This window comes from Salmo salar, chromosome ssa25, assembly GCF_905237065.1.
Source record: "Salmo salar chromosome ssa25, Ssal_v3.1, whole genome shotgun sequence".
Taxonomy (NCBI): Eukaryota; Metazoa; Chordata; class Actinopteri; order Salmoniformes; family Salmonidae; genus Salmo; species Salmo salar.
In genome coordinates this window covers 13,838,944-13,860,271 of record NC_059466.1, presented here as the reverse complement: position 1 = coordinate 13,860,271, position 21,328 = coordinate 13,838,944, and the positions used below count along the sequence as shown (strand labels likewise).

Sequence of the window (21,328 nt, the reverse complement as noted above, 5' to 3'; positions counted from 1 at the left end):
ATAGATGTGTAGCCAACAGCTTTATCAAGAGGTATTTTCCTACATGGACCAGCCATGGAGCTGCAGACACAGCTCTGCCACTGTCTCAGACACAACAGGGTGCTGAACGCTGCATTGAACTGGCTTCTAGGGGTTTACCACCGTTCAAGCATGGGAGAGGGTAGGCTAACCTGGCTTATGGGATTGTCAGAGTGGATGTCCGAGGACTGTTTGGGGCTTTTAGTGCTACAGTACATACAGTATATAAAGATAATGTGTTTGTTGCTATATCAGTGCCAACACATTATGAAGTTGATGACACCTAATAGGGAATATGTGTGCTATACAACTAGCAATGGTCATCAACATGGTTAAAAGGTTTTAAAAACAATTCTAATAAATGCAACAGTGGAGAAGGTGGAAACCTTCAAGTTCCTCGACGTACACATCACTGACAAACTGAAATGGTCCACCCACACAGACAGTGTGGTGAAGAAGGCACAACAGTGCATCTTCAACCTCAGGAGGCTGAAGAAATGTGGCTTGGCACCTAAAACCCTCACTAACTTTTATAGATGCACAATTGAGAGCATCCTGTTATGCTGTATCACCACCTGGTATGGTAACTGCACCGCCCGCAACCACAGGGCTCTCCAGAGGGGCAAACTACCTGCCCTCCAGGACACTTACAGAACCCGATGTCACAGGAAGGCCAAAAAGATCATCAGGGACAACAATCAACCGAGCCACTGCCTGTTCACCCCACTATCATCCAGAAGGTGAGGTCAGTACAGGTGCATCAAAGCTGGGACCAAGAGACTGAAAAACAGCTTCCATCTCAAGGCCATCAGACTGTTAAATAGTTATCACTAGCACGTAAGAGGCTGCTGCTTATATACATAGACTTGAAATCACTGGCCACTTTAATAAATGGAACACTAGTCACTTTAATATTGTTTTGCATTACTCATCTCATATGTATATACTGTATTCTATTCTATTCTACTGTATCTTAGTCTATGCCGCTCTGATATTTCTCGTCCATATATTTATCTATTCTTAATTCCATTTCTTTACTAAGATTGGTGTGTGTTGGGTATATGTTGTGAAATTGTTAGATATTACTTGTTAGCTATTACTGCACTGTCAGAGCTAGAAACGCAAGCATTTCGCTACACCCGCAATAACATCTGCTAAGCACGTGTATGTGACTAATAACATTTGATTTGATTTGATTTTCACCATGTCTCAATTATCTCAAGGCTTAAAAATCCTTCATTACCTTGTCTCCTCCCCTTCATCTACCCTGATTGAAGTGGATTTAACAGGTGACAATAATAAGGGATCATAGCTTTCACCTGGGCTCAAGACATGCTATGGGGAAATGTTTAGACCCTTGTGACAGTCGCAATGGGAACCGTGCTAACTTACTTACTGGCTAGGGGAGGCTGCATAACGAAACAGCCCGTGAATTTGGCAATGCTCTATGTTGGTCAATGGAGAAAGCGTACCCGACTGCAGATGCCACAACCCTGGATCTGTTTACACGTGATCGTTTTATTGCATATGTATGTAGTGGGGACTCGCGAGTCAGTCTCCGGTCTGCTAGGCCCGCTACGCTGGAGCAGGCCATAAGTACTGCTTCCGATATGGAAGTCATCAGAAGTCACATAAACCCGATGCCAAGGTTCGGGGCGTATCAACCAGTGATGCTCAAATGAAGGTTTTGCTTGGTGTAGTAGAAGGGTTTCGATAAGAGGTCAAATCCTTGCACGCAGAGGCAAAAAAAGGGGCCAAGCCCCTCCCTCCAATAGACCAGCCGACCCGGTACACGTGACAAGCGCCCCCGACGCTCTGGGATAAAGTGGGCTTGCTTTTGACCAAGGGAACAGAGGCTGGGGCGAAGTCTGCTGGGAATGTGTATGTAACAGTCATATGCGGCGAAACTGCCCCTACCTGCCGGGAAACTAGAGGGGGCATGCATGGCAGGCCAAATGCTCGTCCCCCTTCCTCCTTCTTCTAGACTGGCTTCTCCATGTGACAAGAACACTTCCGGGGTCTACATCAATGCTAAACTAAGTTGGTGGGACACTCGTCTACTAGTTGATACCGGGGCTCAAGTTTCCATTGTCCCCAAGCATTTACAGTATGGCTAAAAAAACTAATGGTGATACTGAGTTAATGGGTTACCAGGTCAGTTTTGTGTAGCTAATGAGGGGATGGAGGGGGAGGGGGATTATTGGCTGTTGGTGGACTGTCTCTTAGAGATGAATGTACTTTGGTGCGAAAAGTGCAAATCAATCCCAGAACAACAGCAAAGGACCTTGTGAAGATGCTGGAGGAAACAGGTACAAAAGTATCTATATCAACAGTAAAACGAGTTCTATATCAACATTACCTGAAAAGGCGCTCAGCAAGGAAGAAGCCACTGCTCCAAAACCACCATAAAAACGCCAGACTACGGTTTGCCACTGCACATGGGGACAAAGATCGTACTTTTTGGAGAAATGTCCTCTGGTCTGATGAAACAAAAATAGAACTTGTTGGCCCTAATGACCATCGTTATGTTCGGAGGAAAAAGGGGGAGGCTTGCAAGCTGAATAACACCATCCCAACCGCGAAGCACGGGGGGGCAGCATCATGTTGTGGGGGTGCTTTGCTGCAGGAGGGACTGGTGCACTTCACAAAAAAGATGGCATCACGAGGAAGGATATTTATGTGGATATATTGAAACAACATCTCAAGACATCAGTCAGGAAGTTAAAGCTTGGTTGCAAATGGGTCTTTCAAATGGACAATGACCCCAAGCATACATCCAAAGTTGTGGCAAAATGGCTTAAGGACAACAAAGTCAAGGTATTGGAGTGGCCATCACAAAGCCCTGACCTCAGCCTATAGAACATTTGTGGGCAGAACTGAAAAAGCGTGTGCGAGCAAGGAGGCCTACAAATCTGACTCAGTTACACCAGCTCTGTTAGGAGGAATGGTCCAAAATTGACCCAACTTATTGTGGGAAGCTTGTGGAAGGCTACCCGAAATGTTTGAACCAAGTTAAACAATTTAATGGCAATGCTACCAAATACTAATTGAGTGTTTGTAAACTTCTGACTCACTGGGAATGTGATGAAATAAATACAAGCTGAATTAAATCATTCTCTCTACCATTATTGTGACATTTCACATTCTTAAAATAAAGTGGTGATCCTTACTGACCTAAGACAGGGAATTTTAACTAGGATTAAATGTCATGAATTGTGAAAACTGAGTTTAAATGTATTTGGCTTCGGTGTATGTAAACTTCTGATGAGGCCCAAACTCTAAAACTGGGCATGAAAATTGGCACACTGTTCACTGATGTGGAGGTACACAGTGATGCAGGAGTTTCCGAAAAGTGGAATGAAGAGGGTGTCACGCCGCCCTGGTCTGTTAACACCCTTGTGGTACAATTTGGTTTGGAAGGTAGGTTTCAAACCTGGCGAACTTCCTTCCATTTGTGAACTGCTCCATCGACACACTTCTGTTTTTAGTTCAGTAGATACAGATCTAGGGCGAACTCGCCTTACAATGGATCAGTTAGATACCAGTAACACAAAACCCATTAAGATGGCCCTGCTCAGAATCCCCCTTCAACTGAAATAGGAAGCCACAGACCACATTGAGCAGATGTTCATGGCATCCTCCTCCCGTCATGTAGCCCATGGGCAGCCCGTCGTTCTGGTAAAAAAAAAAGATGGAACTTTACGCTTCTGTGCTGATTATCGGAGACTCAATGATGTCACTGAAGAAGATGCTTACCTGCTCCTGAGAATTAACAATGCTTTTGACAGTTTGAGCAAGGCTCTCTGGTTCTCCACCCTCGACCTAGCCAGTGGCTACAAGCAGGTCGAGGTGGACCCCAAAGACAGACCAAAAACTATATTTTCTACCTGCAAGGGCTTGTTTAAATTTGTTTTAAGTTTTGATTTATGCAACGCACCAAGAACCTTCCAGAGGTTGATGGACATAGTCCTAGCAGATTCACAGTGGACCACCGGTTTAGTTTATTTGGATGACATTATCGTGTTCGGTTGTACCTTTCACGAAAATCTCCTCCATTTTGTATGACGGTTTGTTGGGCTGGCGTCTTGTTATAGGCGGTTTGTGAAAAGGTTAGCCCTTTGTACCAGCTTACTGAAAAAGGAAGACGGTTTCAACGGGGGGGGAAACTGCCAGTGGACATTCACGCAGTTGAACGTTAACCTCACTACTGCACCAGTCTTGTCCTACCAAGACCCTCACAATACGTTTATCTTAGATACTGATGCTAGCAAAGAAGGTATAGGAGCTGTACTATCCCAAGCGGAGGGAGGATTGTTTTTTTTGGAATACAGCATGGGTTATGTAGGCTGAAGAGAACGAGGAGTGCAGACTGCGTAGCTCAAAGGGGGGGGGGGGGGGGGTCTATGACTTTATAATCCTGTGTGGGTCTCTGGACCGTGTGTAGGTTATTATGCCTCTGTGTGCAGTGAATTTGAAATGGTTGTTCGATTGCGTTTCATTGGGCTAGGCCCGGTTTGCAGTCCAAGCAGAACCTTGGATGTTCAGTTCTCCTTAACTGTATACCTCACTAGTGTGTGTAGTGTCACTTTTTAGCACCTTATCACACTTAATAGCCTGTGTGTCTTACACCTTCTTCAGGTCATTGCTGCACTTCTGATTGGGTTACAGAAACTGCAGGAATTAAGTAGGTCGCCCAGCATTTCATGCACGCCGTCTTATGAAAATGTGTAGTTAATAAAGATTGTTTGCTATATCTGTGTTGAGTTTTGGTGTCCTACCCTCTGACCCCGGACCATACCGGTCAAACAAATGTGGTGGCAGCATCACACTACGCTGCTCAATCCAGTACTTGCCCCACCTCTCGGGTTTTCTAGTGAGCTTTATTAGAATATGTTCCACAAAGAAAACAATGCACCATATACTGTATAAAACCCCTGATTGTATTTGGCTAAGAAGCTGTATTGTGGTGGTCTGCGACAGGGTGTGCCTGAAGATAACACTTTTTGTTGGAATAATTCATGCTGAGCTAGAGAGCATATTGCTTCCTCTCACCAAGGATGCCTGGGTCTCACGAGGATGTGGGTGGATTAAAAATTCTAATTTGTGTGAAGCTTAGTGGCAGCACAGAAAACTCCTCACTGGAAAGAACCAAATGGCAGTTTGACAATGTGAGGAATGACCAATTTGGATTCATGCAGGCAGGCAGGCAGAATGGGGTAGGCTGGAATTATGTATGGGCTGGATGTTTAATTCAGAGTAGAGACGCAAGGCTGGGTTGTAGAGGGTCAGTGCTGAAGGACAGAGTAGAGACATATGGCTGGGTGCTGGAGGGTCAGTGCTGAAACACAGAGCAGAGACGTAAGGCTGGGTGCTGGAGGGTCAGTGCTGAAGGACAGAGACGTAAGACTGGGTGCTGGAGGGTCAGTGCTGAAACACAGAGCAGAGACGTAAGGCTGGGTGCTGGAGGGTCAGTGCTGAAGGACAGAGTAGAGATGTAAGGCTGGGTGCTGGAGGGTCAGTGCTGAAGGACAGAGTAGAGACGCAAGGCTAAGTGCTGGAGGGTCAGTGCTGAAACACAGAGCAGAGACGTAAGGCTGGGTGCTGGAGGCTCAGTGCTGAGGGACAGAGAAGAGATGTAAGGCTGGGTGCTGGAGGCTCAGTGCTGAAGGACAGAGTAGAGATGCAAGGCTGGGTGCTGGAGGGTCAGTGCTGAAACAGAGCAGAGACGTAAGGCTGGGTGCTGGAGAATCAGTGCTGAAGGACAGAGTAGAGATGTAAGGCTAGGTGCTGGAGGGTCAGTGATGAAGGACAGAATAGAAATGTAAGGCTGGGTGCTGGAGGGTCAGTGCTGAAGGACAGAGTATAGCATTAGCTTGGTCTACCTGTGTTCTTCATGGTCACCACACCACACAACAGGCCCTAGTTTTGTCGCACCCAGACTACTGTTCAGTCTTGTGGTCAGGTGCCACAAAGAGGGACTTAGGAAAATTTCAATTGGCTCAGAACAGGGCAACATGGCTGGCCCTTGGATGTATACAGAGAGCTAAAATTAATAATAAGCCTTTCCTGGCTCAAAGTGGAAGAGATCTACTTCATCACTACTTGGATTTGTGAGAGGTACACCCATGCATACCCCACAAGACATGCCACCAGAGGTTTCTTCACAGTCCCCAAGTCCAGAACAGACTATGGGAGGCTCACAGCACTACATAGAGCCATGACTACATGGAACTCTATTCCTCATAAGTAACTCATGCAAGCAGTAAAATTTGATTTAAAAAACAGATAAAAATATACCTTATGGAACAGCGGGGACTGTGAAGCAACACAAACATAGACACATGAATACAAACACATGATAACACTATACACACACGTACCCATGTATTTAGTGTTATATATATGTGGTAGTAGAGTAGGGGCCCGAGGACACACAGTTAATATGTTGTGAAATCTGTTACGAATGTATTGTAATGTTTTAAAATGTAGAACTGCCTTCATTTTGCTGGACCCCAGGAAGAGTAATAAACACAAATACAAATAGGAGGGATTCAGCACACGTGAGAGAAAGGCTCTAGACCAGTCAGAGAGCTTTCCTCACCTCAATTAGATCCGTGGCCAAGTTTTGAAATATAATTCAAAAATGATATTGACAGATTTCTGGGAGGAGGATTACTACTTAGCATGATTAAAATGACAAATCCAATATTCCAATCTGACTCACATATTGTGATTCAAATGGTTTACCCTCTTACTTTACTCTGTCACACCACAGGAGATATAGAGCCATTAAAAAAAGATTTTGCGAATTAGTATCACTTCTTTTGCTCGATGTCTGACATGACTTGTAATAGGAAGATTGCACAGAGGTTGATAAAATATTTGGGTGGATATTCTACCTGAGCAGGCACATCATTCAAATGTAATGTCAGGTATGGCCTTCCCCGCAAGTCATTATGTGGAACAGGAACAGGACAGACATATGGCTAATCTGCCTACCCACACTTACACCCTCAGGTCTCTGTAAAATAATCACCCGTGACTTCACCCTCATCTACCAGAAGTTTGTCCATCTCTTAACTTTACCACAACATGATGCCTAGCTGCCCTGAGGAGCAGTATAAAGATAATGGTGAGGCTAGGAACGAGACCATAACAGACAAATGTGTTAAATCCAGCTAAACGAGACACCTAAAAAAGGATGCAGTCACACAGAGAAAACAAGTGACGTGTGGGCTGAGAGATGACAAATGTCCCAATGTAACCATGTACCCAACTCGGCTTCAAAGACCTGTGACGGAACATATCTTAAGGTGTGAAATACACAGCAAACACAGCGGCTGTCAAACAGACAGCAGGACATGTTAGGATGAGCACAACGTCCACATTGATGGTAACAGAACATATATTTAGCCTGTGCTTGTCCTATGACACACAGTCAAGCCTGACACCCAATCTCAGACCCTCAAAGCCACGACGGAAACTCAAAAAAACTGTCTAAAAATAACTGTCTCGAGTGAAAAAAGAGCCATGACACAAGCAGAGATCATCTGTTCATCCGTTAAACATATTTTACCCATGGGAATGTGTGCAAAGCTGTCACCAAGGCTACTTTGGCTACTTTGAAGAATCTCAAACAAATCAAAATATATTTTCTATTTAACACTTTTTTGGTTACTACATGATTCCATATGTATTGTTTCATAGTTTTGATGTCTTCGCTATTATTCTACAATGTAGAAAATAGTAAAAAATAAAAAAATAAATAAAAATGGAATTAGTAGGTGTGTCCAAACTTCTGACTGATACTGTAGCTGTGTGTCTCGTTGGAGTGTTGCCTGAAATGACTGCGTATGTATAGGTACAGTACATGAAGCAACATGTTCTCAGGAGGCCATGACGACATGGGTATGATACTTACTGTATCTGACAAAACCAAAAGGCTCTGTGCACTGCAGCCAGAGACTCACGAGGCCATCTCAGACAGAAATAACATGAGACTGATATGTAACATTAAAATGCCTGTCAAATCCTGCTATGATAAACATATTGGCACAGGGCGACATTTTTTTTACAGATATTTGGTATTGGCAAAAGATTGGCAAACGTATTGACAAACAACCAGTACATCAACTGCCACAGAACCTGTCTGTCACATTGTGACATCATTTGCAAGAGCTCAATTTAAGCAGTCTTTCAAGAAGGGGGCCCAAACCTCAAAGAGCCAGTCCATGATATATAATAGAAAAGGTTGAAGAACACAGGATTTGCTGGTGTCTAGACTCTTGGCTGCCACTCTGTGGTAGAGTCAAGTCATTACACTATACTGAAGCCCGCCTGCAACGCATTGCAGAGAGCCTATACAAAATTCTCAACGATGAACCGAACATAACATAACATAATCACACAACACCTGACAGTGTTCAGCTAGGGTAGGGATCGTTCAGTCATGTTCAAGCACAAATCTTTTACGTGCACTGCCATACAGCTGCTAGCTAGACAATGGAGAGCCTGCCGTGGATCACACGGCTGTCATTTACTCACTAATGTCCTGTCACTCTGATCCATCAGCCATACACAGGGCTGACAAGCAACAAGATTGGCTTCCATTAGCAGAATAAGAAGCTAGTAATCATGCATGTCTTGCTATAGGACTGCCTTTCCAACTAAAATATATTCATATTAGTGTAAGAAGTCCACCTGCTTATTGTCTCTTGCACAGTATAACCATCCAATAAAACAAAAATCTGAAACATTAGAGAAACATTCATTAACCGATTGACTTGGCTAAGGCTTTGTTGTATTTAATGTAAAAACAATGAGGTCTATTGCCCTGCATTGTGTTAACAGCCGTAGCCTATATTACGTTACAAAGTCCAGCCGTGACTTTGTCAGGGGGAGGTACACAAATGACAGTGATGAAGAACATACTGACAATTTGATTGGCTTTTGAATCCCCTAATCTACAGAATTAAATGTCATGAGTTCAGTCACAATGCCACAACTTCCTCGAGTATAATTACCATCAGCGTGATACATGCTCATTATTTATATCAGGTCACCTTGTTGCAAACAAGACCACAGCAATAATCTGATTCAGGATGAAAGTGAATTAAACAATCCCCACAGACAGAGGGGGACAAGATGGTGGCAGTAAAGAAAATGACAAGAGGGCATGTGTCATTAAAACTCATTATTTATAATACAGGGAAGGTCAAAACTCAAGCAAATTAGACACAGACAGAAGTGACAGACATTCATCCCAGACATATCAACCAGGTCACTCCTGGATAGAGAGAGTGTGTGAATGCAGTGGGCATTCTTATCGGTGGTCACCGTGAGCCTTGCCATCTCACACAGTACGAGGATTGGCTTTTTCCTACAGAGGAGCAAAACTTGGTGCACGTTTTGGTCAGGGCAACATTAGACTAGCAATTAGGGTTGCTGTTAGGTCTGTCCTAATCCTGCTCTTCTATCCCAGAGTAAGACAAATCAAGACAAGTCTAGTCCTCTCATAGCCACACGCTCACAATCCACAAAGTTAGTCAAAGCCTGACCTAAACATTCCCTTCCCCTCAGTAGCCCCCATATCACACCGTGCTATCAGATAATAGTAATGAGAGTTAAGGGTCACCCAATTCTGGAAGAAAGTGGATGTCATGTTTAGTGTTTTTAAATGGTCATATTACTATCAAGACGGTGAGTCCTCCATAGATCCCTATTCTTATACATTTTAACGGAATCAAATGTCTTTGACTTGCAGGAATATTTGGAGGCGGCTTATGGTAGAAAAATAAATAAATGATTGGGCAACAGCCGTGGTGGACATTCCTGTAGTCAGCATGCCAACTGAACGCTCCCTCAAAACTTGAGACATCTGTGGCATTGTGTTGTGTGACAAAACTCCACATTTTAAAGTGGCCTTTTATTGTCCCCCAGCACAAGATGCACCTGTGGAATGATCATTCTGTTTAATCAGTCTTGATATGCCACACCTGTCAGGTGGATGGATTATCTTGGCAAATGATAAATACTCACTAACAGATATGTAAAGAAATGTGTGCACAACATTTTAGAGAAATAAGCTTTTTGTGCGTAACATTTCTGGGATCTTTTATTTCAGCCCATGAAACATGGGACCAACACTTTACATGTTGCATTTATATTTTTGTTCAGCGTATATCGTAAGAGTAGCACCCAAGGATTTCAGACTGCTTGAATTGCTTCTAACATGACAGAAAGCACATGATTCTAACAAGGTATTATATCAGGATGCGGGGAAGGGAAGAAAATCCCCTAAATCAATGAACCAAAGACACAGCCTGCCACTGGTTAGACACCAAGAGCATGTTGCCTAATCATCACAAATAGACTACAGTGGAATCATAATCATATAAATGAGTGAGAAAAATCTAGGCGGATGGGTCCTCAGTTACCTTGGATCATCTCATAGTTGTCATCATAAACCCCACAGAGACGCGGAGTGCGTTTGGCTGTTTATCTCCTCACTCACTGAAACTGTTTTCAGTTTTTAACATTATCCAAACCTACTTGTGATGCGAAGGTGAAACAGTCCTTGAATGTTGAACGAAGATTTTGTGCGGTAATGTACTACTCGTGTACTTAAAACGGCACCCAGGCCATGTTTTGTTGAGGTAACGTCATCACTTGCTCAGGTTTGGACACTATCCCTAGTGCTTTTATGTCGAGCACTTATTATTGTAAAAGGTGGGATGGATGAAACATGAAAGAGGATATCATGTTTGCTGGTGTATAGCCTCTGCCGAGTCCCCAACATCCGGATGTTCCGTTTTTCAGCTGAAATGGAAAGAAAACTTCTGATTTTGAATACACTCCTTCTTAACTCCTCCTCCACATCCACTGGATTGGTTGAACAGTGCAGAAGAGAACCTCCCCTGACAGTTTTTTTTCTTCTAGTCAAGACCAGTTTGCAGGGGATCTAGTTTCAGGCATTGCTTTTATGCCTACTACATTAGGTTAGCTATAATGATGGCTTATAGAACAAAAAAGAGATGGACTGTATCACTCGGCAACAGTAGGCCTGCTGCTTTTATGCATATAAATTACACACTTCCAGAAATGTTTATGGTATCACAGAAAGAAATGGTGCACTTGTATTGAGACAAATTCATTCAGAACTCCACTTTGTCTCTATTTATTTTATGAGTGCATTTCAATTTAGACCTGCTCTAGAGACACACAATCCATACAGCATATCTCAAGTTACATAAAGCTTTTTTACAAAATGATCCAAATGCCATATCTCCATCGACATAAATTGAATAAATAAAAATACAAGTATTTTGATAACATGAGAGAACAACATACTCACAGTTTACTGTGCTGAGGGATTCTTCAGTCTTACCTCTGAAATGCTGAACCTCCCTTATCTTGTTGTTGACTTGGAGTTCTCCCTTAACCGGTCTATTATAGGTAGTAGTGATGTGGGGGAAAAAAACTATACAGTTACATTTCGGGATATTACTTTTGACGATATATTGCATAGTTGTGATAGTATTTTTGCACTAGTTGGCAGTACCTGCACCAAAACAAACTATCCTGTGCCTCTGCAGCAGACATATGGTGAGCAATATGTTTGGAACATCGAATCGCAATAAAATCACAATATCGAATCGCAATACATATAGAATCGTGAGAATTGCAATACATATCATATCGGCACTGAAGTATCATGATAATATCGTATCATGAGGTCCCTGGCAATTCCCAGCCCTAATAGGCAGTGGCCACTTGTGGTTTGGAGAGAGACGAAAGCATTTGTGGTCGGGGCTCCTCTCACTTATGCAGGTTGATACGCAGGTTGATTGAATTTCCATTGTTGGGAAACTGTATCGGTCTGGTCCAGGTACACAGACTAAATGTATGGGGAGGGAAGACACAGGTCAGTACACTCCACAGGGTTCCACTTTCTAGAAAGTCTGAGAGGTCTCTTTCAACAGACAGAGGTAACTGACTGGCTTTGAACAGAAGACCTCTGAAGAGCACACACACACAGACACACACACTGACACTCTACTGTGTTCAACACTCATTTTTACACCACATTTCATACTTCAATGTTAAAGTTTCAACTTGACCATACTGTAACTCTCAGCATGACTTTAAAACCCAAACTTTGAAATGTTCCCTAAGCGTAGACATCGCTTGCTGTGACAGAAAAGAGGTTTCATCCTAATGCACGACCATGACATATGTCTCCAAAATACAACGGTGATGGAAGGACACCAGATATCCTCAGTTCACTTGAGATGATTGCATAATTCAGGACAGGCCAGAGCAGGGTGTCACATTGAGCTGGATCTTCAATCTATTCAGAATACACACCACGGAGGCAGCTAGACCAAAGACAATTAAGATACTACTACACACGGCATTAACAGGCAAATACAGACTTTTCACCATTAGTCAGAATAGCACAGCTGTCATTATTGTCTCAAACTTTGAAATGAATGAAGTCAATAATGAGCACATTGTTTCTCATAGAATATAAACACGTTGGTTATAATTATACGATTTTGTAATGTGCCAGGGGCTAATAAGCACTACAGAGGAAATAGTTCAGATAAATTGTAATGGAGATGCCAAAACAAATAGCCACCCTGAGTAAAACAAGGATGAGGGAATTACAAAACATAACATGAATTTAAAACATTTAGTTCACTTCATTAATCTAAGTAGTAGAGTAAATCGTTTTTTTTTTCTGGTAGTACTAATAAAACACAATATTATATAATGGCAGATCTTCACACAAGTCATGCTATAGTCACTGCAATGTATCACAAAAAGTATTTTTAACAATTGTTGCAGACTCGCTTGAGTGCCAATGTAAATGAGCTATGGGAGCTATGGAGGCTGAATGATTAGATGTTTGTTTATTTGGTTTGTTTATTTGGTGTGTGTGTGGGGGGGGGGCTCTTTTAGCCCAATGACAATGCTGGGAGAATGCAGTTACAGTAATAACCCAATCCTCTTCTACAATATAATCTACTACCCAGACACTGTTTCATCTGTGTCAGAGAATTACACATTACATCTTAGTAGTGTGATGACACTGGTTCCCTTATGGTTTCCCCTCATTTAAACCATTTATGACTACAGTATTCATCCAATTGAAACAATGAACTCACATAATGTAATAATTTAGTTCATAATACACAAATAGTCCAAACCAATTGGATGTTAACTGGTAATTTACAGTGAATGATACGTGTAATCTCTATTCAGGCCTCTTGTAGATGAATTGCTCTTTTATACAATAGTACAGGAAACAGTAGTGAAAATGTAATTATTCCCCAGGTCGTTGCTGTAAATGAGAATGTGTAAAATAAGGAAAACATTTCAAAAATAATGATCACCGCATAATGAATGAGTACCATAACATATTGAGTATTTCTACACATCCCTGCTGTAAGTGAACTACTAGCATCATCTACTGTTCTTTCAGAGAAGCACATCCCCCACCCAGGTACCATGGTGTTAGAGAGAGCATTGTGTACATAGAACTTGGGTGTCTACTTAGAATGAAATACATAGGCTACTGCACACGTGTACCGTCTTTGACTTAGGATCACAAAGAAGTCGGTCTTCCGAGTCCCTTCCATAGGCCTGGATGGAACTGATCGATAGAGGGTGTGCAATACTGTGGTAAACATTTCTCACACGTTTTGAGAAAGTAATGTATCTTTATATAGTATCCACTAGATGGCAGTGTACTTCAGCAATCTGCAACAGTCAGAAACTTAAGTCAAGGCAGATCTTGGTGGTAAACATGAGGCTATGGTTTTGATAATTTCCCAAATACTTAACATATTGTACACACACAATTTTGGTGTAGACTATAGAAACATTTCTTTCTAGGTCTATGTAATTTATACTAATAGGGGAGAGTCCGATAAGTTGAGCCAAACAGATAAGTTGTAGCCCCTTTGTTTCTCGGAAACCATACACAAAATTAATTTGACCAAATATGTAGGAAGAGGCCATCATTTTATGGAGTCTGTGAAGGACGAAACCATATAGAAAAAGTGGTAAACAAGATAGGTCCAAAAAACGATTTTTACCAACTCAAATGAATGTTTTGTGTTAGAGGTTTCATGACGCTTGTATCTAAACCAAAGTAGATAATTGGTCAATACATCAGTTGGGGTCTCTAAAAGCTTCAATATGAGGTCCTAAACCTAGCATGAAAGTGCATCCTTGTAGCTGTGTGGGCTAATATAGTCAAAATGTTTGCCTTGGGGTAAGTTGAGCCAATGGTGAGTTTAGCTAATTGAAGTGCTTTCTTCCCAGGGGTAATGCAAGGCATTATCACTGGGATATGAGGTAACAATAGGGGCTGGCCTATGCTAAAAGTGATTAAAAAACAGTGTTTGTTAGGTGTTAATATGCAGAAATCTCTCCCCCATTTTCCTAAAATTCTAATAGTTCAGCTAATTTCAGTTTGACAAAACAATCAATATATAGTGTTGAGAATCATTGTACCATTTAAACCTCTGTGAAATGTATTTTCAATAACCAAAAATATTGTATTTTCTGCTGTTTTAAGATGGTGTACAAAACCCAAAAGTAAAAGCAAAAACTAAAGTTAAGAACAGGAAGCATAGAAATAGTGCACATAAAACATATCTTAAAAGACAAACGCGATTGGGATTGTGTTGAATTGTGTTTGGGAAATACAGATAGACAAGGTAGTGGTAATATTTCATTAAGTACAGAAATTTGTAGGTGGCTTAACTTACCCTGTCCCGAGGCTAAACTTACCCCATACCGGGGTAAATTGTGCCAAGAGACCACTTTTTTGGGGGACAAGCGATGTTTCCAAACGTGTAATGTTTACATTATTCCAGGGATACACAACATCCTGAAATATACAGATATCTTTGTTAGAAAAAATACTATATTTCCCTTGACAGAGTGATTCTGAATGTAAAAAATAGCTCAATTTACCCCACTCTCCCCTAAAATGTTTTGTCAATAACATAATACATTGAGCATTAAAACAGATAAGATGGTAGTGACTATATTCATAGGTTATTTATGAATACTTTCAATTGAAATTAAATGAAGTAGGAGAACAACGCCATGTGATTATTTTTAATTGTCATTTATACACGAATCTCGTTCCCAGACACTTCCGTGGGACGAGGTTATGCATACACCAAGTTCGACACCGTTGACTTTAAAAGATACAATTGTATCCAAGCTGAGTGTATAAACGCCATATTGCGGTTGGCTATAGTTGCTAGTATTGATGCACATTGTCTTCCCAGCTTTGCCTACAGTAGGCAAAACCGTGTACAAAGGTTTGAGAGGACGATTCCTGATTCCTTAAACCATGTGAAATGATTGGTTAAGGGAAGTCACGTTGCTGATGTATCTGTCAGACCGATGCTGCACCATTGTTCCAAGAGAAACCGGAAGAACTGCCTATGAATGTGCACTGTGGATGCGACACGACTGTGCCAGGTAGGCAAATCTTAATTAGTGTGCACCTAAAAAAAAGCTTTTTTTTATGAATGGCGTGAATGACATTCTCTCAACAACAAAAAAACGTATAATTTAGATGCTTAATTAGGCTACTCAGAGAGAGGGACGTCATTGAACAAGCAGGCGTTGCAAAGGCTGAAACATGAAATGAATGGTAAGTGCCGCAACTTGAACGTCATTATCCTTATCAATCTGGCATAGAGTTAAATCATGTCATGTGTTTGGTTACAGTTTTCATTGACGGTATGATCTGTGTATATATTGGGGCATATCATTTAATATTTGTGTGTGTGTGTGTGTGTGTGTGTGTGTGTGTGTGTGTGTGTGTGTGTGTGTGTGTGTATATTTAAATGCATGCCTGTGTGTGTTATTAGTATCTGTACATACACATGTGAACCCAAGTAGCTAAAATGCTCCCATGCAGAGCAGTGAGATTTGGGAGAGGGAGAGGCTCCTGAAGAACATGCATCTGTGTCAGGCATAGTGCACACTCTACTCCTGCCTCCACTGGGAGATCTCCCTCTCTCTCTCTTACTGAGAGGGTTAGTGCAGAAAGAGCACTGCCAATCGGCTATTACCATGATTTTAATCAACATACATTTTCAATATATATTTTCCTAGAACAGAGCTTGCTGGCTTGATAAGAGACATTTTCCATGTTTAACTGAACCATTTATCATTTACAGTAGTTATTTTTAATGTTGCTGTGACTATTCAAAGGAATAATGAAAAACATAATTTCCAACGGGTCAATCTTTACAGACCTTCCCAGTGAAAAAGTATATTCTCTGTTACCTGTATCACTTCGAGTTCATTGGTGGTTATATTTTATAGTCACGTTCAACCTGATTTTATGTAGCACCCTGGTTGCTACACTGCCTCTGGAAATAATAGTTGACTCTAGGCTCATTTACATCTAAATTCATTTATTTTCTTCCACAGAATAGAGACAATTTGCTACAGCATACCTACATCTTTTATTTAAGGTAAGACTAGCTAAGTATATTGTCTCTCTCTTTTATACTGTCTAACATGTCATGTGTTTCTGTGGAATGCAGAAATGTGATGCCACCTGCCTTTGGTAGAATTTGTTGGCTCTGAGAATCAATTAAAAGCTTGCACAGCTGCTGCAGTTTTGCTACAAAATATCTCAACAAGCTATCTTAAGATTTGATCTTGATATTCAGAGAGACAACTGTGTTACAGTGTCTACTCAACACAGGCTGGTTATGAAATAGAAACAACTCTATAGTAGTCAGGAATTGTTAGACAAGGCACAGCTTCTGGTATATTAAATGTATACAAACACATTGTAACATCTATGATATGTGCATATTGGCTGTTATTCAGTCATGATCATTATGAGATTATAATAAGACATTAGGTACTCAATACATGCTGCAATGTGTTAGAATCTACAGTGCATGAAATAGTTTCCCAATGGCTTTTGATGCGCGGGAAACACACAGTGGCTTCCATTATAGGGCCTTGTTGATAATGGCTGAAAAGGTAGTCCTTGATGGTGGATGTGCCTTTTATTTTCTTCAACAGACACAATACAGGCTTCACCAAGCAGTTGTATACATCAGTATGATGAGTGCCATTTTAGAAGACCAAAAAAATTTGTGCTTTTTGAGGTCGGTTCGGTTTCAGTTAGATTATTAAAAAATATTCTTTACTTTTTAATTTCAGTTTTGATTATTTGTTTGGCTTATTAACCATACTTTATTTACATTACTTTACTAAAATATTTCAGTTGTTGTGTATATTACATTCGTTTTATTTGGTGACTTTATTATTTCATTCCAGGTCATCATCTCATCTCTATAGAGCTGCTGCCTATGCTGACAAAATCACTATTTTAGTAGTTCTTCAAAGTAAATAAGGTATACTTTTATGACTGCCGAATACCAACCATCAATCACTTAGATCATGTATTTTCAGGTAGAGATACCTCACGAAGCAATTGCTCTCTATCCCTCTCAATTGCGCGTTCTTCTCCCTTCTCTCCATCTCCTTGCCCACACAGACCGGACAAGTAGGAATCCAATGGATTATGGGCATTGTAGTCAATTACCACATTTTCTACTCTAAACTATGTAGAATATTGGCCTGTTGGAAACTATAACTCATACATCGCCCTGTTCGGCTTGAGCTGATTTATCTCTAGAGAAACTGTGCATTGAGCTCAGAAAAAAAAAGCTAAATAGAATTTCAATATTTTAATCGACGTCGGTCAATTAGTTGTTTAAAAAAGCGAAAAATAGCATTAGATTTTAGGTAATAATTGCAAGGCTGATTATTCAATGCCTTATCAAAATGGGTTAGATAGCAAAGGTCATGTAATTGGATGTCAGCATTGGCAGCAGCTGGGAAGACGCGCTGCGCCAGTAAAGCAGTGAACTGGGTTTGAATATGGCAACGTGCCTCATTATCCAGCACTACCCTCTTTGTTGTCCCTCAACCATCCTCTTTTGTCAAACAGGAAGGAGCCACTGAGACAGCTCTGTGCAGCACACACACACACACACACACACACAAACACACACATTCCAGCAAAGCGATTGCTATCTGTGAGGCAAGAGTGGAGCTCCTTCTCTTACCTTGGCTGTGAATTTTGTCCTCCCTGATCCATCTGTTTCTATATCCAATCGGTCAGCAATATAATTGAATTAGTACATGTGACATAGTTAAGGGACATTGAAACATTCACTAAATGTATTTACTGGGTGCTAGGCTGGATCATTAATCTGGTACATTGAATCTGCCATGTGTTGCGATTACATATTGTAGCACAGATGGCTTGGGCTCTGTCACATTGAATGGGGTCCATTAAAGATTCACAGGGAAGGTGGCACGGCTTTTAAAGATAACAGTACAGAGTAGAATCTCCCTGCATGACTCCAGCGCGGGTGAGTAGTCTTCACACGGAGGTTCACATTCAGAGCCAAATCAATTTGGCATCCTTTTATGTGGAAATGACAGGGATTCATGCTTGGCTTTAAAGTTGACCTGCAACTCCATTCATAGTGACTTGTAAAACAGGCAAAAAGGTCAAGCTAGAAGATTGTTTTGGGTAGGGGGTAGCTTGTGCTTTAGATTACCGGTTCACATCTTGTTTATCAGTTGGAATGTTCTGTCCTGTAGGAAGCGTGTCTGTAGGCTGAACAGGACATTGTCTGTTTATTGTTCAGGGAACAAAATCACAAAGAAACAATTACACTTTTTTTGAATCTATCTTGGAGAAACAATGATTTGATTTTTCTCACCTGAAGGCTTTAATGTCTCAACAAAATGTAACACCCCTCTTGAAAATGGAAGACCATGTCAATCCATTCTATCGACTGAATATGTATTCCAGTATTGAATTTAGTCAAACAGCACAAATATCAACTCATATAAACAGAATAATTGTTTCACTCTCAGAAGGAATGTTGGTTTCTAATCTCAATGTCTATGATGTGACTAGTCCTTGAGAGTCTTTGGTCTGGCTCTGTGCAGGCTAGCGAGGTTGTTCAGGGTTTGGCTGGCTCCCATGAGATGTTGCCATGACATCAATGTGGAAAGTGCTTTCTCTCTCCTGCTTACTATAGGTTGACTTGAAATGGGTTTTTTTTCTCCATTTTATTTAGATGAGCTTAAAGTGATGGTTGTATTTCTAAGGTAAGGGAGAGGGGGATACCTAGTCAGTTGTACAACGGAATGTATTCAACTGAAATGTGTCTTCCGCATTTAACCCAACCCCTCTGAATCAGAGAGGTGCGGGGGGGCTGCCTTAATCGTCGACATCCACGTCTTCGGCGCCCGGGGAACAGTGGGTTAACTGGCATGCTCAGGGGCAGAACGACAGATTTTTACCTTGTCAGCTCGGGGATTCGATCCAGCAACCTTTCGGTTACTGGCCCAGCCTATGTCTTGCAGTTTATTTTGTGTCACTGGAAATAAATGACTTGGATCTGACTTGAACAGTTAGTTACTGGAACCCAGCCCACATAAACATATTGCCCTGGAATCCTGCATTTTAGTACTGTTAATAACTCTGAATGTGATAGATACAGTACCATAATTATGCTAACTATAACCTATAACCATAATTATGCGATCTCATTTGATGTACTCTCATTGGTAATGGGCCTGCATACTTATCAAGACATGTTTTCATTTGGAAGTGAATTTTTATCAATTTGTTTTGATTCCAAGGAAAATAAAGAGCACCTCTTTTCCTATTCCTATGAGTTTGGGATGTCACATTTCTCTGAATAAATTCTCAACAAATGATTTCCAGCATGCAGTTAAGCTGCTCATTATGCCTCCCATCACTATGGCAACCAGTTTTAATGTGGGGGGAAAACTCTTTGGTAAATTGACTACCATTGTGGTAAATGTTTTTATTTTGTCAGAGCATTAGTCAGAAATGTTGTCATGCTGTCAAATTAATATATATATTTTTTTTACAGTAAATGTGTGAATCACAGAGGGTTGATTTAGTATAACCACGTAATTAAAACAATCATTATATTTATGTGAGTATAACCATATGATCATAATTTTGCATCCCCCTGCATTAAACATCATGGACTGTATTAGATTTTCATTTACAGTAGATATTCTAGTGACAAAGAAAATCATGTGAGTAAAATGATGATGTTTTGTATATGGATAACTGAGTTTGTCTGGTGGTGATGACTCTATTTCTATCACTGAGACGGCTTGCAGGAGTCCGTATCCATTAGGATGAAGTTAGTTAATTAGGCTAAATTTAGCCTCTGAAAATGTGAGAGCTGCATATCGTTTTTAGCCTACAAAGGCTATGTTTTCATTTGGTCTATTTAGATTATTTATAGTACAAACAAAACATATCTTCAAGTTAAAATCTCATTTCTTGCACTCTCATTTGAGATGAATATAATTACATTTGCACTGTCTACCTACAACTACAGTATAACCTGCTTCATGAATTTTCCCAAATAACAGAGCTAATGTTTTACATGTGGAAATGCTTGAAGATCTCAACAGATACACCTATATATAAATCATAAGGATGTCTGCCTAACATGGACCAACACCACCTTGGCTCCCTCCGCTTGTATGAGAGATGAAAGCATCTATGTCTCTGTGAGGTGCCTTGGCAGTTCTGTCTTTGCCAGAGCTAGAGCCTATGCAAACTTTTAGGTAGCATGGGAAAATGCACCGATAAATAAAATATGCTTTTATGAATAATTTGGCTGAGGATTGTGATTGACAACTAGGGTGAAAGTACCTGATTATGCCTCCACAGTGCATGACTGGAATTACACCAACAAGTTTAGCTGTATGTGCATCATTCGGTTGGTTGACTAATTATGGCAGACAAAAGGGATTGATATACAGTGAACACCTTCCTAATATTGACCATTGGACCATTCTTGATACATGCAGGAAATTGTTTGAGTGTGAAAAACCCAGCAGCGTTGCAGTTCTTGTCACAAACCGTTGCGCCTGGCACTTACCACTGTACCATACCCTGTTCAAAGCACTTCAATATTTTGTCTTTCCCATTCACCCTCTGAATGGCACACATACACAATTCATGTCTCAATTGTCTCGAGGCTTAAAAATCCTTCTTTAACCTGTAACCCTTCATCTACCCTTCATCTACACTGATTGAAGTGGATTTAACAAGTGACATCAATGAGGGATCATAGCTTTCACCTGGATTCACCTGTCATGGAAAGAGCAGCTGTTCTTATTGTTTTGTATACTCAGTGTATGTTGTCGGACTAATGTCAGATGAATTCATGTG

At 41.0% G+C, this 21,328-nt stretch overlaps 1 protein-coding gene across 3 annotated transcripts in view; it reads left to right on the top strand.

Moving 5' to 3' along the window:
- Positions 1 to 15,453: 15,453 nt before the first annotated feature.
- LOC106586199 (cysteine/serine-rich nuclear protein 3) overlaps positions 15,454 to 21,328 on the top strand; it is a 31,491-nt gene continuing 25,616 nt past the window's right edge. Inside the window, exons 1-3 of one of the 3 annotated variants that reach the window (XM_014173201.2) lie at positions 15,496 to 15,525; positions 15,623 to 15,700; positions 16,489 to 16,532. The gene's annotated coding sequence lies outside the window, so the exon portion shown is untranslated. Of the gene's footprint in view, positions 15,701 to 16,488; positions 16,533 to 21,328 lie in introns of all 3 variants that reach the window. The other 2 variants (XM_014173204.2, XM_014173200.2) reach the window with 2 other exon arrangements.